Source organism: Triticum aestivum, chromosome 3A (genome assembly GCF_018294505.1).
Source record: "Triticum aestivum cultivar Chinese Spring chromosome 3A, IWGSC CS RefSeq v2.1, whole genome shotgun sequence".
NCBI classification, from domain to species: domain Eukaryota; kingdom Viridiplantae; phylum Streptophyta; class Magnoliopsida; order Poales; family Poaceae; genus Triticum; species Triticum aestivum.
Genome location: NC_057800.1, coordinates 240,022,272 through 240,034,963, shown reverse-complemented (window position 1 = coordinate 240,034,963; position 12,692 = coordinate 240,022,272).

The following is a 12,692-nucleotide window of genomic DNA, read 5'->3' as shown; positions in this document are numbered from 1 at the left end:
CCATCTGTTGTCCACCTCTCTCCCAAGGTCTCCACTAATGGCGCCCGAGCCTCTGTTTAATGGCGTGGCTATGTCTCACTCGACTGAGATTTAAGAGAGAGAAAAGAAAATCTGAAAGCACGGATCTTGATGTAAGATCTGACGGACCTATATAGCATCTATTGCGACTTATAGCAAGACTGATGAATATATAAGGACGATTAAAATTTTTTTGATCAAAGAAGGGCTTGCCCCTTCCGATTTTCATTACTAAAAACCACCATAATTCACAAGAAGTTCAGCATAACTCCAGCCTAACACGAAGGACTAAAAGCTACCAGATTGAAATCGCAACATCCCAAGAGGCCAATAAAGGCCAAACACCCGCGCTAGAACCCAACATTTCACAACCGACGACACAATCCACATCCCAAACTGATTATTACATCAAAAGAAACCAGGAAACTAGTCTCCGCGGCGAGCGGCAATGAGCTCTTTTGTGTCCTCAAGACGCTACTTGAGAACATCCACGGATTCCTCCACCAGCCGTTGGCGCTCGTTGCGGAGCATGTCATTCTCGTCCATAAGTTTCTTCAACAAGGCACTAGTCTCCTCCTGTAGGTCTGCACTTCGGACGATCTTCTCCCTTAGCAGGTCATGCTCGGCCCGGAGCCTCTCATTACCCTCCCTTAGTTGCCGGATGACGCCGGTAGCCTGTTCAAACGAGGCTATCATGTCGTCCTGCAACCTCGCCGAGCGGGAGATCTGACCCGTCTGGCTATGGACGATCGCATGCATGCGCCTGTAACAGTCATCGCGTGCCCGCGAGAAATTTTCCCAGGCCGCCACGGCGCGGCGGGACATCTCTATTGCATTCATGGCGCAGCGGGACATCTCTGCTGCTTCCGCGGCGCGGCCGGACCAGTCTGCTGCATCGACGGCGCGGCGGGACCTCCGTGCTGCTTCAGCGGCACGGCGGGACCTCTGTGCTGCTACTTCCGCGCGGCGGGACATGTCGGCTGCTCTCGCAGCGAGGCGGGACATCTCTCGTGCTTCCGCTTCCATGCTCGCCTCTCCCTGGTGGCAATCTCTCGACCCAGAACTCACGCTGGCCATGGCAGACGCAAGGGAAGGATGCTGAATGACTTGTTTGTTTTTGTGGATGAGGAGTTGAGGAGGAATGTGCAGTCATCTTGGCATACTAGTATTCATAACCGAGTACTAATACGCTCCTAAGTGGGAAACCGTTTAGGTTGTGATCGGTGTGAACAGGTTTGCAATTCAATATAGTGTGGAGTAATTTGGAATGTGACGAGACGCAAGCTCAAAATTTATTGACGGTTCTAGTTTCTAAGTGCGGCACTATTCTCGGATGGAGTACTTCTTTTTCTACTCCCTCCTTTCTGGTTTTATAGGGCTTATCTCAAAATTTTAGTTTTTCCATTTTATAAGGCTCAATTTGGTTGTCCCCAACACATGTTCAGATTCCAAGGTGCATTAAATCATTGCATGCAAGTATTAAGAGAAAATTGACCAATGCATGTACTTTATGCATGCATGCATTGCAATTAATGCATTAAACCTATCTCTCGAGACTTCTCACGCACCATCGTGCCACCCACAAAAACTTGTACTCTGAGTTTAGTAGTACATTATACAGGAAGAGAAGAGGTGCATGCACGCACTCGTCCTCTCGCACACGCGTCTATTTTTTCTTGAAAAGGAGGATGATGACCCCCGGCCTCTGCATCTGGGAGTCACACACGCAAATTATTGTAATATATTGACTGCAGTGCTTTGATGTGCCGCGTCAACTCATACATCAACAAGAAGTTTGATTATCCTCTCCCTCGCGGACTTAACTGCACATGCCTTTGGGTGTATGACAGGTTGGCCACACACCTGTAGGGCCCACCTGTCATACATGCAAAGGCAGGAGTGTCCCTCCCTCGCCCATGAGCGTGGTGGCTGGCAAGGCTAGGAGAAGCTTTTGCTACACGCTCTCCCTCCCGCACGTGGTGGACATGCAGCAGTTCAATCGGTGTCAGATGGCCAGAAGCATACTATAGTACTCCTCCAGTGCAGTAGTATTCCATCAATGTTCGACTTCCCGAAAGAGGCGAAGAGCCAAGCGCAACCCGGACGCTCGTGTGGCAGTTTCATGTGTATAGTAGTCTAGGATAGTGTGTACCGTGCCTGTAAGCTTAAAATCGTTGGGGTCGGCTCCATGCTATGTGGCCATCTCGAAGTTTAAAAAAATTAAAATAGTCTTCTGGCCCTACCCGAAAACTGCCGCGCGTACTGCCCGGGAAAAGCCCCGCCCTCAACTTTTAACTACGCGAAAACAGTTCAAGCTTGTTCCTTCTATATAAATACAATACTTACTGTATGTTTATTCATCCGTGGGGTTGTTCAATGAATGGAGGGGCGGGGAGCACAAGTGAAAAATATTGTAGTACTACTAGTAGTAAGTAGGAGTCGTACAGTAGTCACCTTAAAGAGAGAGATTCTTTTCTTTAATGCCACGTACACAAATTGAAACACTTGTTGTGGAGAGAAAAAAGATAATCACTCCACTATATATGGACGCAGGGGCCTGAGCGCTTGCTTTACTAGGGTTGCTCTCTTCATTCTCTCATCCTCTCCAGATATAAACAAGACAGCGGTAGCGACATTTTCTCTCTGCTCACCGCTGGTCATAGATCTGGTCAGATCCCTTCAGTCGGTGTGTGTAGAGGACTAAAAGGAGCATCGTTCACGCGGTCATCGCCGCCGAGGGAGGAAACCCACAACTACCGGAGGGGCCCGATCCTCTACCCGTGCCGTTCTCTCCGACACATGGCCGGCTCGGGAGGTCCTCCGACCCTTCTTCCTCCCTGCCGTATTGTCCGCAGATCCGACCTGCCGCCGCCGACATCCCGGTGACCCTCAGGTATAAGTTCTTCGAAAGCGGCCTTGCTCTACTGCCCCATCTCCCCATGTGTCTGCATGTGCATCTTTTTCTACTCCCATCAGCTCTTCCAAAGCCACCTAAATTTTTAGTATTATTAGAGGTAAAGCTACTTCATGCATTCGAATCTAGGGCTTTGTTCAAACAATGAAGAAAGGGGGGAAAGTTGAAGCATGAATCTAGGACTTGATTCAAAGAGGAAATAATATGGTGAAAGTAGTAGAGACCGGATACCCAACCGGTCTCTTGGTTGAAAAGGGAAATAATGAGAAAACGCAGTACAAACTGGATAAGGAACAAATCTATTATTGGTTGAAAAAAGGATAGAAAGTGGAGGCTAGTGGACAAGTCAACAAAGTATGTCCAGGATTAGATTTGCTGCCATCACATAGTAAAAGGTCTCCAGGATTAGATTTGTTGCCCTCACATAGTAAAAGGTCTCATGATTCGATTTGCTGGCCTCACATAGTAAAAGGTCTCCAGGATTAGATTTGTTGCCCTCACATAGTAAAAGGTCTCCAGGATTAGATTTGCTGCCCTCACATAGTACAATGGCACTCCTGTTGTTTTCTCTAGTATGATAAGTAAGTTGCTCCTTTACGCTGCTGAGTGTCCTGGTGTCCCCATGGTCCCATGCCCTTAAACCAACTCTTTAGCTGTTGTTGATTTACTGTGTCTGGTAAACATGCAATGCCACCATTAAAGTAATCCCATATTTGAGGAATCTCATTGTTGATCGTAATGCTTCTAGTAACATGAAGCATCGCTGACGTTTTAAAATTTCTATTGTCCTTGCGTGATTGCCATGAACATAATTAAGATGCTTCTTTTCATTTTGTATATGTTTCGTATATTCTTATTGACCAGCAACTGTTTACTTTCTATCTTTTTGTGCAGATAGGGATATCCATTTCACCTTGTTGCCATTGTGACCTTTTGGTGAACTGCAGAAAACACTTTTTTGGAATGAGTGTCTTGTGCAGTTCAACTAAAATGTCACATGGGCAACGTCTCTCAATTTTGGTGGAACTGCACAAAATGGTGATTGGAGTTTCCAAAATCTCCGTCAAGTTTTGTTGGTAATCTCGTGCAACATTTTATTAGCCTTTGCAAGATGGAGCCGTCACTGTCACCACAATGGCACTTTATTTTAGTGGAACTGCACAAAAGGATAAGAAAATTATAGTTGCACCTTACATGAGCCGGACAACCAACCTTAATGTTCCTCAATTTTAGTGCAACTACTAAAGAAGAACCTGCCAGCTCACAAGAGCAAGTACTTCTTGCTAGCTGAATGATGCAATCTTTGCTTCATTTCAGGTGAACTGCAGAAAAAGGCGCATGAATTGAATCATGGAACTCCAGGCAGACCTCATCCAAGTAGAGCTGGAGGTTGAGTTCAAGGAGGCCGCTATTAAAGCAAAATCATGCTCTCCTGTCTATGCAAACATGTTGTGCAAACAGGAATACTCAACTACATATGTTGTGACGGTCAAGAGCATTCGCCAAGTTCTTCGATTGTATGACATGGCTAGCCAAGATGGATTTAGTCTTGATATTCACTTTATCAAAAGGCTCTAATGGGTTGGTTCTGAATCTTGCAAGCTGGGAATCAGTGAGATGTGTAGGCATCTTTGTTGTACTTATTATTTGGATCTTATTTGTTGGTTTTGAATCTTGCAAGCTGGGAATCAATGAGATGTGTAGGCATCTTTGTTGTACTTATTATTTGGATCTTATTTGTTGGTTCTGAATCTTGCAAGCTGGGAAACACGACATGATGATGCAGAGGACAACAACCATAACAAACAGTTCAAACTCGGTAGTATTATCATTTGTGAAAGTGCGACAAATGTGATGATCATGTGCGCCCTGAGAATAATAATTCTAATTGTTGTGCATGTTGATCCTGTGGCACTGATAGAACGAGTGAATGCATTGCTTGTTTTAAGTACACATTTCTATTAAAGCTAATTAAATTTAAGTGAAGTGACCACTAACTCCTGTTATTACAGTACCAATACAGACCCGCTCGTGAACCGACGTGTGGCCGAGGGTGCATCTTCTGCCGGGCGTGCAGCGGACGAGGGAGGGGTAGTAACTGTTGTCGCCTGTACACACTTAGCTTACTGTTGAATCCAGTTCCCCAAGAGCTGAAAAACGAACTGTTGCCGCCGCCTACACACTCGTTCACTCGAAGAGACTCCAATGGCGATCCGAGGGGTGAGCCTGCTGGATACGGACTTCAGCAAGGAGTTCCCCTTTGAGTTCGCCATTCAGTCCTTTGGCTGCACCAAGTTGAATGTGATGTACACCAACGATACGGACTCGGTGAAGCTCTGCCTCGCCTCAGTCCTATGGCTGCACCAGGTTCTGGAGCATTCACCCGTTTCATCGGTAGCGCTGACTGCACCTTCTCTACGGTGGAGAGAAGGAAGAACGCGATGATTCGGCCATCTAGTGCAACAATCTTGTCGACATCCAGAAGCAATACAAGATCATCAGCAACGGGCAGGAGAAGGACTCTGTGGTTGACCTCGCTGAGACCATCATCGACCCCTGATATGCCAACATGAAAGAAGACGACCTGAACACGTGGGAGGTACCTCTGAATCTAGCCTACATAACCTACGCGGCCAAGGGCGCATACGCATGCTATGACATGTACATGCAGATCTTGGACATCAGGGCGTGTCTGCTTCCCGTAACCGACGAGTACACGGATAGCCGCAGCGTCATGATCAAGCGTGCCAGGAAGGTCTAGATGTTGTACTTTATCTGTTTATAACCACCTTTATCATGTGAGTGTTTCATGCATTAGCCTATGTGTCGTAATTATCTGTTTTGTCCGGAATATTTCTTTTAAGAACCCATTACCCTGATTGCATTTTTAGTGGCAATTTGCTTATGTATGTAAACTAGTTCACTTGTCCGTAAAAAAAACTAGTTCACTCGGCTGCCGTGCTTTGAATCTCCTTCCTCCCAACATATTCCCCTCCTCAGGTGGACCCAGTAGGTCTCTGAATTTTCTCCCACTTTCTTTTTCGATGTAAACTGAGTTTTCTCCCAGTACTTTCCCCTAGAACATACTCAACTGTCCCACGTCTAGCCTAAAAAATAATAATACCCCACGTACTATTAACTCATCAAATTAAAATGATATTTTATTTCATAAGTTGAAAGTTCTTACAAAATAATAATAATAATTGTTTATATATAACTTGGCAAGTTAACTCCCAGTGATTGCGTACATAAGCTTGCAAAGATTTTACTGACGTGCAATCATGTGTTTATGTTTTTATAACATTTCTCCGTCTAGCCCAACATGATATTTTCACCCAGCCCAGCAAGTCCGTGACTTTCGAGAAAAATGCAAATGGGATTTAAATGGGCTGCATAGATGCTACATCATTGTTTCACCCAGCCCACCAAATGGACTAAAAAAACAAATGGACTGACAGCTCGGTCCATGGCCACAGCCCAGTTTTTTTTGAGATTTGCCAAGTAAGTCGCTTTGTCAGGCCTGTTGGGCTGCAAATCTTTCAAGACGAGGAGAGCTTTCATTCGGCTGGCCAAGAAAATGGCCCATCAGTAAGGAGAAATGGGATGTACATTTTTAAAACACATCAAACCGGCAATTAGTTTCAATATCTTTTTTTCATTTCGAGATTTTAAATTACATTAATTTTTATGCGTGGAGAATTTGTTGGATTTTATATTGATATACATTTATTTCGGGATTAAAAATAGTTCGGAACGCACCGAAATATGCAAAATTTCGTATAATTTTTTAACCATGGACACAATATGGGCTGTAATGCTAACAAAAAGAATATGGGCTCCAAAGAAAACCTTAAGAATTAGCAAATTGGCTGTATGCTGTTTTCCACAGATTTGAGGCTTTCCTAAAAAAAGGTTGACACACAAGCAGTGACTATTGGATGGCCATCCAACGGCCGTCGTGCTTCTTCAATCTCTGCTCTTCCTACTCCAGCCGCTCAAACAGGTGCCGGCGGGACTGCCTGCTCCCTCCTCCCCGTGGCCGGCTCTGCTACCGCGCAGGCCTCACCGCCCCACGGTACTCCCATCGCTGGCCTAGCCATCCCTCTACTCACCCACACCTGCTGTTATTCTCCGGCGATGGCAGACGAACCAGTAAACCCTTGTACAGTCGTACTCCCATCCGCGTGGGAAACAACTGCCGAGTCTTCCCTACCTCCGTGTCGTTCCCTTCCTAGGCCTCGCCGTCGTCCACTGCCCTGGTGCTCTCGGCGCAGCCTGGTCAACGACCGACATGCATCTGAAGTGGACTTTACGTGGAGAGGCCGACAGCTGGGTCCATGGCCGCACGCAAGGAAATGCCTCCTTATTACACGCAAAATAATGATTCCTCCACCTGACATCAGGGACCCACTGAAAGGGCCTCTGTATTTTGCGAAAAAACATTACCGCCGCTGACAGCTCGGACCCACCAGCTATATCTTCGCACACAAGGAAGTGCCTCCTTATTACGCACAAAAAAATGAATACTCCCCCTGTTAGCTGGGACCCAATATAGTGGCAGGCTGACTTGTGGGCCTACTAAGTTGACGGGGACGGAGGGCTTTGTCAACTTAGTCAATATGCACGATTCTAGCTCCAGTGACCATACGATGTCCATCCAACGGCCGTAGTGCTTCTTCAACCTCTGGTCTTCTTGCTCCAGCCGCCTAAACCAGCGCCGGCCGTGCCTCATGCTCCTGCCTCCCGTGGCCGGCTGCGATGCGGCGGAGGCTTCACCGCCCCCTACTACTCCCACCGCTGGCCAGGCCATCCCTCTACTCACCCACACCCCCTGTTATTCTGCGGCGACGGCAGCCTCACACCGCAGTGAACCAGTGAACCCTCGTACTCCTCTACGCGTGAGCATCCATTGCCGCGTCGTCCCCTTCCTAGGCCTCGCAGTCGTCCACCGCCCTGGTGCTCTTGGCGCGACGTGGTCAACATGGTCAAGGAACAGCTTCCATTGGACGTGGATTGTACGTGGAGAGGCTGACAGCTTGGTCCATGGCCGCAGCAAGGAAGTGCCTCCTTATTACATGCAAAATAATTATTCCTCCACCTGACAGCGGGACCCACCAGATGGGCCACCGTATTTCACGAAACAAACAATTCCCCCTGATTGTTGGGACCCACCAGCTACATCTTCGCACGCAAGGAAGTGCGTCCGGGCAAAAAAACAAAACGATTCGCCCCCTGACTGCTGGGACCGACCAGCTACATCTTCGCAAGCAAGGAAGTGCCTAACAGTCGGGACCCACCTGGTCGAAGCATACGTAGCGTTGTCATTCTGGTCGCGAATGTGTATGTACATATTGGTCGATGTAGAGGCGCGCACGTGTCGTAGTAGAGGCGCGCACGTAGCATTTACACTTACATACAGCGGCCAGAGTGCAAGAAAGAAAATACGGCCACGTATGTGTACATACGGGCGAGGTCTCGAACGCCTACTCGCGCATACGTATGGCGACAGCTCGTGTACATGGCTGGATCGGAACGGAGAAACAACATCGTCGTCGTGTTCATGGGGAGGCAACGGAATGGGTCGTGTTCATGGGGAGGGAACAGAATGCGTCGTGTTCATCGGGAGGGCTTGGACGGAACAGGCGATGGAAACGAGGCCTAGCGTACCGCAGAATGGAGGAAACGGCCTTGTGTTCGATCGGCCACGTTCGAAACGGGATCCTGTTCATCGGGAGGGGTCTGGCGTACCGCAAAACGGAGGAAACGGACCTCCTACGGTCGAAACGGGGGTCCTGTTGATCGGGAGGGGTGTGGCGTACCACAAAATGGACGAAACGGACTTGTGTTGGAGCGCTACGGTCGAAACGGGGGCCCTGTTCATCGGGAGGGGTGTGGCATACCGCAAAACGGGACTCCACGGGATACTGTTCATCTCCACCGTCGACCTCCTCCAGCCTCCACGGGCTCCTGTTCATCCAGCCTCCACGGGCTCCTATTCATCCAGCCTCCACCGCGTGCTACTCCACCGGCTACTGTTCAACCACCCCTCCACCGTCTACTGTTCATCCAGCCCTCCACACCACGGGGTCCTGTTCAACCACCCCTCCACGGGCACCCCTCCACCGTCTACTGTTCATCCAGCCCTCCACACCACGGGGTCCTGTTCATCCACCCCTCCACGGGCACCCCTCCACCGTCTACTGTTCATCCAGCCCTCCACCACACCACGGGGTCATGTTCATCCAGACGCAATGCCACCGCTCACTGTTCATCCAACCCCCCCCCCCCCCCACAACACTCACTGTTCATCCCATCGATCAACTTCATTTAGCAGCAGTAGCAAAGGAATCGCTCGATCATGTTCAGTTAACAGCCATTGATCGATCACTCGGGTTCAGTAATGCGTAGCCTGCAGTGCAATCGCTCGGGTTCAGTTAGAGGCCAACGCCTCGCTCGGGTTCAGTTAGAGCCAACGCCTCGCACACACGCGCGTATGTGTACGAGAGAAACACGCATCGCTCGGCCCCGACCTCACACCGTAACCAGGAACTCCCCAAAATTTTCCTCCCCCTTGCTTCTACCACGGGTTTTTCCGTCATGGACGGCCCAAAGAATGTCATGCAGCTACGTCTCCGGCTCGCCCAGGACGAAAAGCCCATTTTCTATCATGATTTTTTGTCATGGAAGTAGGAGCCCACCACATCTATGATGATACCGGGTTTTGTCACAATTATCGTCATAGAAGTGTCATATGTATGACAGAAAAAAATTTCGTTCAGCCCAAAATGTCATGGATGTGTCTTTTTTTGTAGTGTATGGATCCACTTAAAGTGTTCTACTTAGATCATCTGCGATTCTTATGCGCTCGTGCTGATACCCCAACTAGCCTAGTTGATGGTAAATCTTTAGACGAGCATGCTCATTTTGTGCGTCACCGTTTGTCTTAAAAAGGGAGACTCTTATGGAATCAAATAAACAGATTGCTGTGTTATGCTTGGAATCTTTGTGAAATTTGTGATTTTACTTGTTGCTCTAAGAACCCTAAAAAATACCTCCCCTACCTATGTGAGTTTAATGATATTGAAATCTTATCTTCTTATGCAAAGGGTGTTTATAGTTACTATGATATCAAACGAATTGAAGAATTTGTTGCTTTTAAGGATGCTTATGAAGTTGCTTCTTTGATTAAAAAAATATGATATTACTCTCTACGAATCTGAAAATTTTGACATACTTAAATATTGCTATGAAAACTTTGCTCATAATGTCTATGTCAAAGAATTTATTGAAAGAATGACCGTTGCTTCGGAAGAAAATAATGATATGCATGAATCTATAGATAATTTTTATTCTGATGATTTGATTGAAATATCCGTTGATGAACATGATGCTTTCTATTCTTGTGGCCATGATGCCAATATTTATGAAGATGAATTTGCTATAGTTCCTTATGTTAAACATGAGATCGTTTCTATTGCACCCATACTTAATAGTTCCTTCGATGAAAAGCATGATTGCAATGATGTTATTATAAATTCTCTTAATGTCAATTGTGTTAATGATATGCAAAACCCTAAGCTTGGGGATGCTAGTTTTTCTATGACTACTATTTGTTGCAATGATCATGATTGGGGTGATTCTTCTTTTGATCTTGAAAATTTATTTAAGCCCCATGATGAATATGAGATTGATAATAGTGTTTGCAATATTATTGAAAGTGGGTTTGGAAGACTGTCAACTTCAGATCCCACATATTTGGAGAATGTTCAATCTTATGAAGTTTTTGATAAAAGTGCTTTTGGAGAGGTCATGACTTTAGTTAATGTTAATCCCACTATTTTGGAAGAGTGTCAACTTTGCATACACATGGATCTTGTTAAGAATATGTTTTTTGATAGCTATATTTTTTAATTTGCTTATGATCCTACATTTAATTATTATGAGAGAGGAAAATATGGTTGTAGAAATTTTCATGTTACTAGATTACCTCTCATTATGTTGAGTTTGCTATTGTTTCTTTCCGCTTTCTTGCATATGCTAGTTTTTGCTTTCCTTGATAATTTGTTTTCCTATAGGATGCCTATACATAGGAAGTATGTTAGACTTAGATGTGTTTGTCACGTGTTCTATGATGCTCTCTTTGTGCTTCAATTCTTGTCTTTCATATGAGCATCATTGAAATTGTATGCCTAGCTAGAGGCGTTAAACGATAACGCTTGTTGGGAGGAAACCCAATTTTATTTTGATTCCTTGCTCTTTTTCTCCTGTCTAGTAATAAATAATTTATCTAGCCTCTGTTTTGGTTGTGTTTTTGTGTTTAATTAGTGTTTGTGCCAAGTAGAACCATTGGGAAGACTTGGGGAAAGTCTTTTTAATCTTGCTGTAAAAAATAGAAACTTTAGCGCTCACGAGAACTGCTGGCATTTTTATTTGGAAAGTGCTATTTAGTTCATTCTTTTTGCAGATGATTAATAGATAAATTCCTCACGTCCAGAAATTTATTAGAATTTTTGGGGTTCCAGATCTTGCGTTAGCTACAGATTACTACAGATTGTTTTGTTTTTGACAGATTCTGTTTTTCGTGTGTTGTTTGCTTATTTTGATGCATCTATGGTTAGTAAAATAGTTTATAAACCATAGATAAGTTGGAATACAGTAGGTTTAACACCAATATAAATAAATAATGGGTTCATTACAGTACCTTGAAGTGGTGTTTTGTTTTCTTTCGCTAACGGAGCTCACGAGATTTTCTACTTTAAGTTTTGTGTTGCGAAGTTTTCAAGTTTTCGGTAAAGATTTGATGGATTATGGAACAAGGAGTGGCAAGAGCCTAAGCTTGGGGATTCCCATGGCACCCCCAAGATAATCTAAGGACACCTAAAAGCCAAAGCTTGGGGATGCCCCGGAAGGCATCCCCTCTTTCGTCTACTTCTATCGGTAACTTTACTTGGAGCTATATTTTTATTTACCACATGATATGTGTTTTGCTTGGAGCGCCTTGTATTATTTGAGTCTTTATTTGTTAGTTTTCCACAATCATCCTTGCTGCACACACCTTTTTGAGAGAGACACTCATGATTTAGAAATTGTTAGAATACTCTATGTGCTTCACTTATGTAACGCCCCGAGACCGTTGTGCCAGGTGTCTTCCCGTTATTCACTGTTGTTGCCTTGTCATTTGTTTTCATGTCATGCATTTCATATCATATCATCATGTGCATCGCATTTGCATACGTGTTCGTCTCATGCATCCGAGCATTTTCCCCGTTGTCTGTTTTGCAATCCGGCGCTCCTACGTCCTGCGGCGCCCCCTTTTGCCTCTTTTCGTATGCGAGTGTTAAACATTCTCGGATTGGATCGAGATTTGCCAAGCGGTCTTGGTTTACTACTGGTAGACCGCCTGTCAAGTTTCGTGCCATTTGGAGTTCGTTTGATACTCCAACGGTTAAACGGGGAACCGTAAAGGCCTCGTGTGTGTTGCAGCCCAACACCCCTCCAAAGTGGCCTAAAACCCATCTAAACCCCCTCCATCCTCTCGGTCGTTCGATCACGATCGCGTGGCCGAAAACCGCACCTCATTTGGACTCTCCTAGCTTCCTCTACCTATATATATGTGTCCCTCCCAGAATTTTTTGTGCAGATGAAACCCTAGATCCAACTCCCTCCGCGCCGCCGGACGCGTCCACGCCGCGCCGGACATGTCCATCGGAGCCGGCCACCTCACTCCGACCAATGGCAGCGTGCCACGTCGCCATCCGTC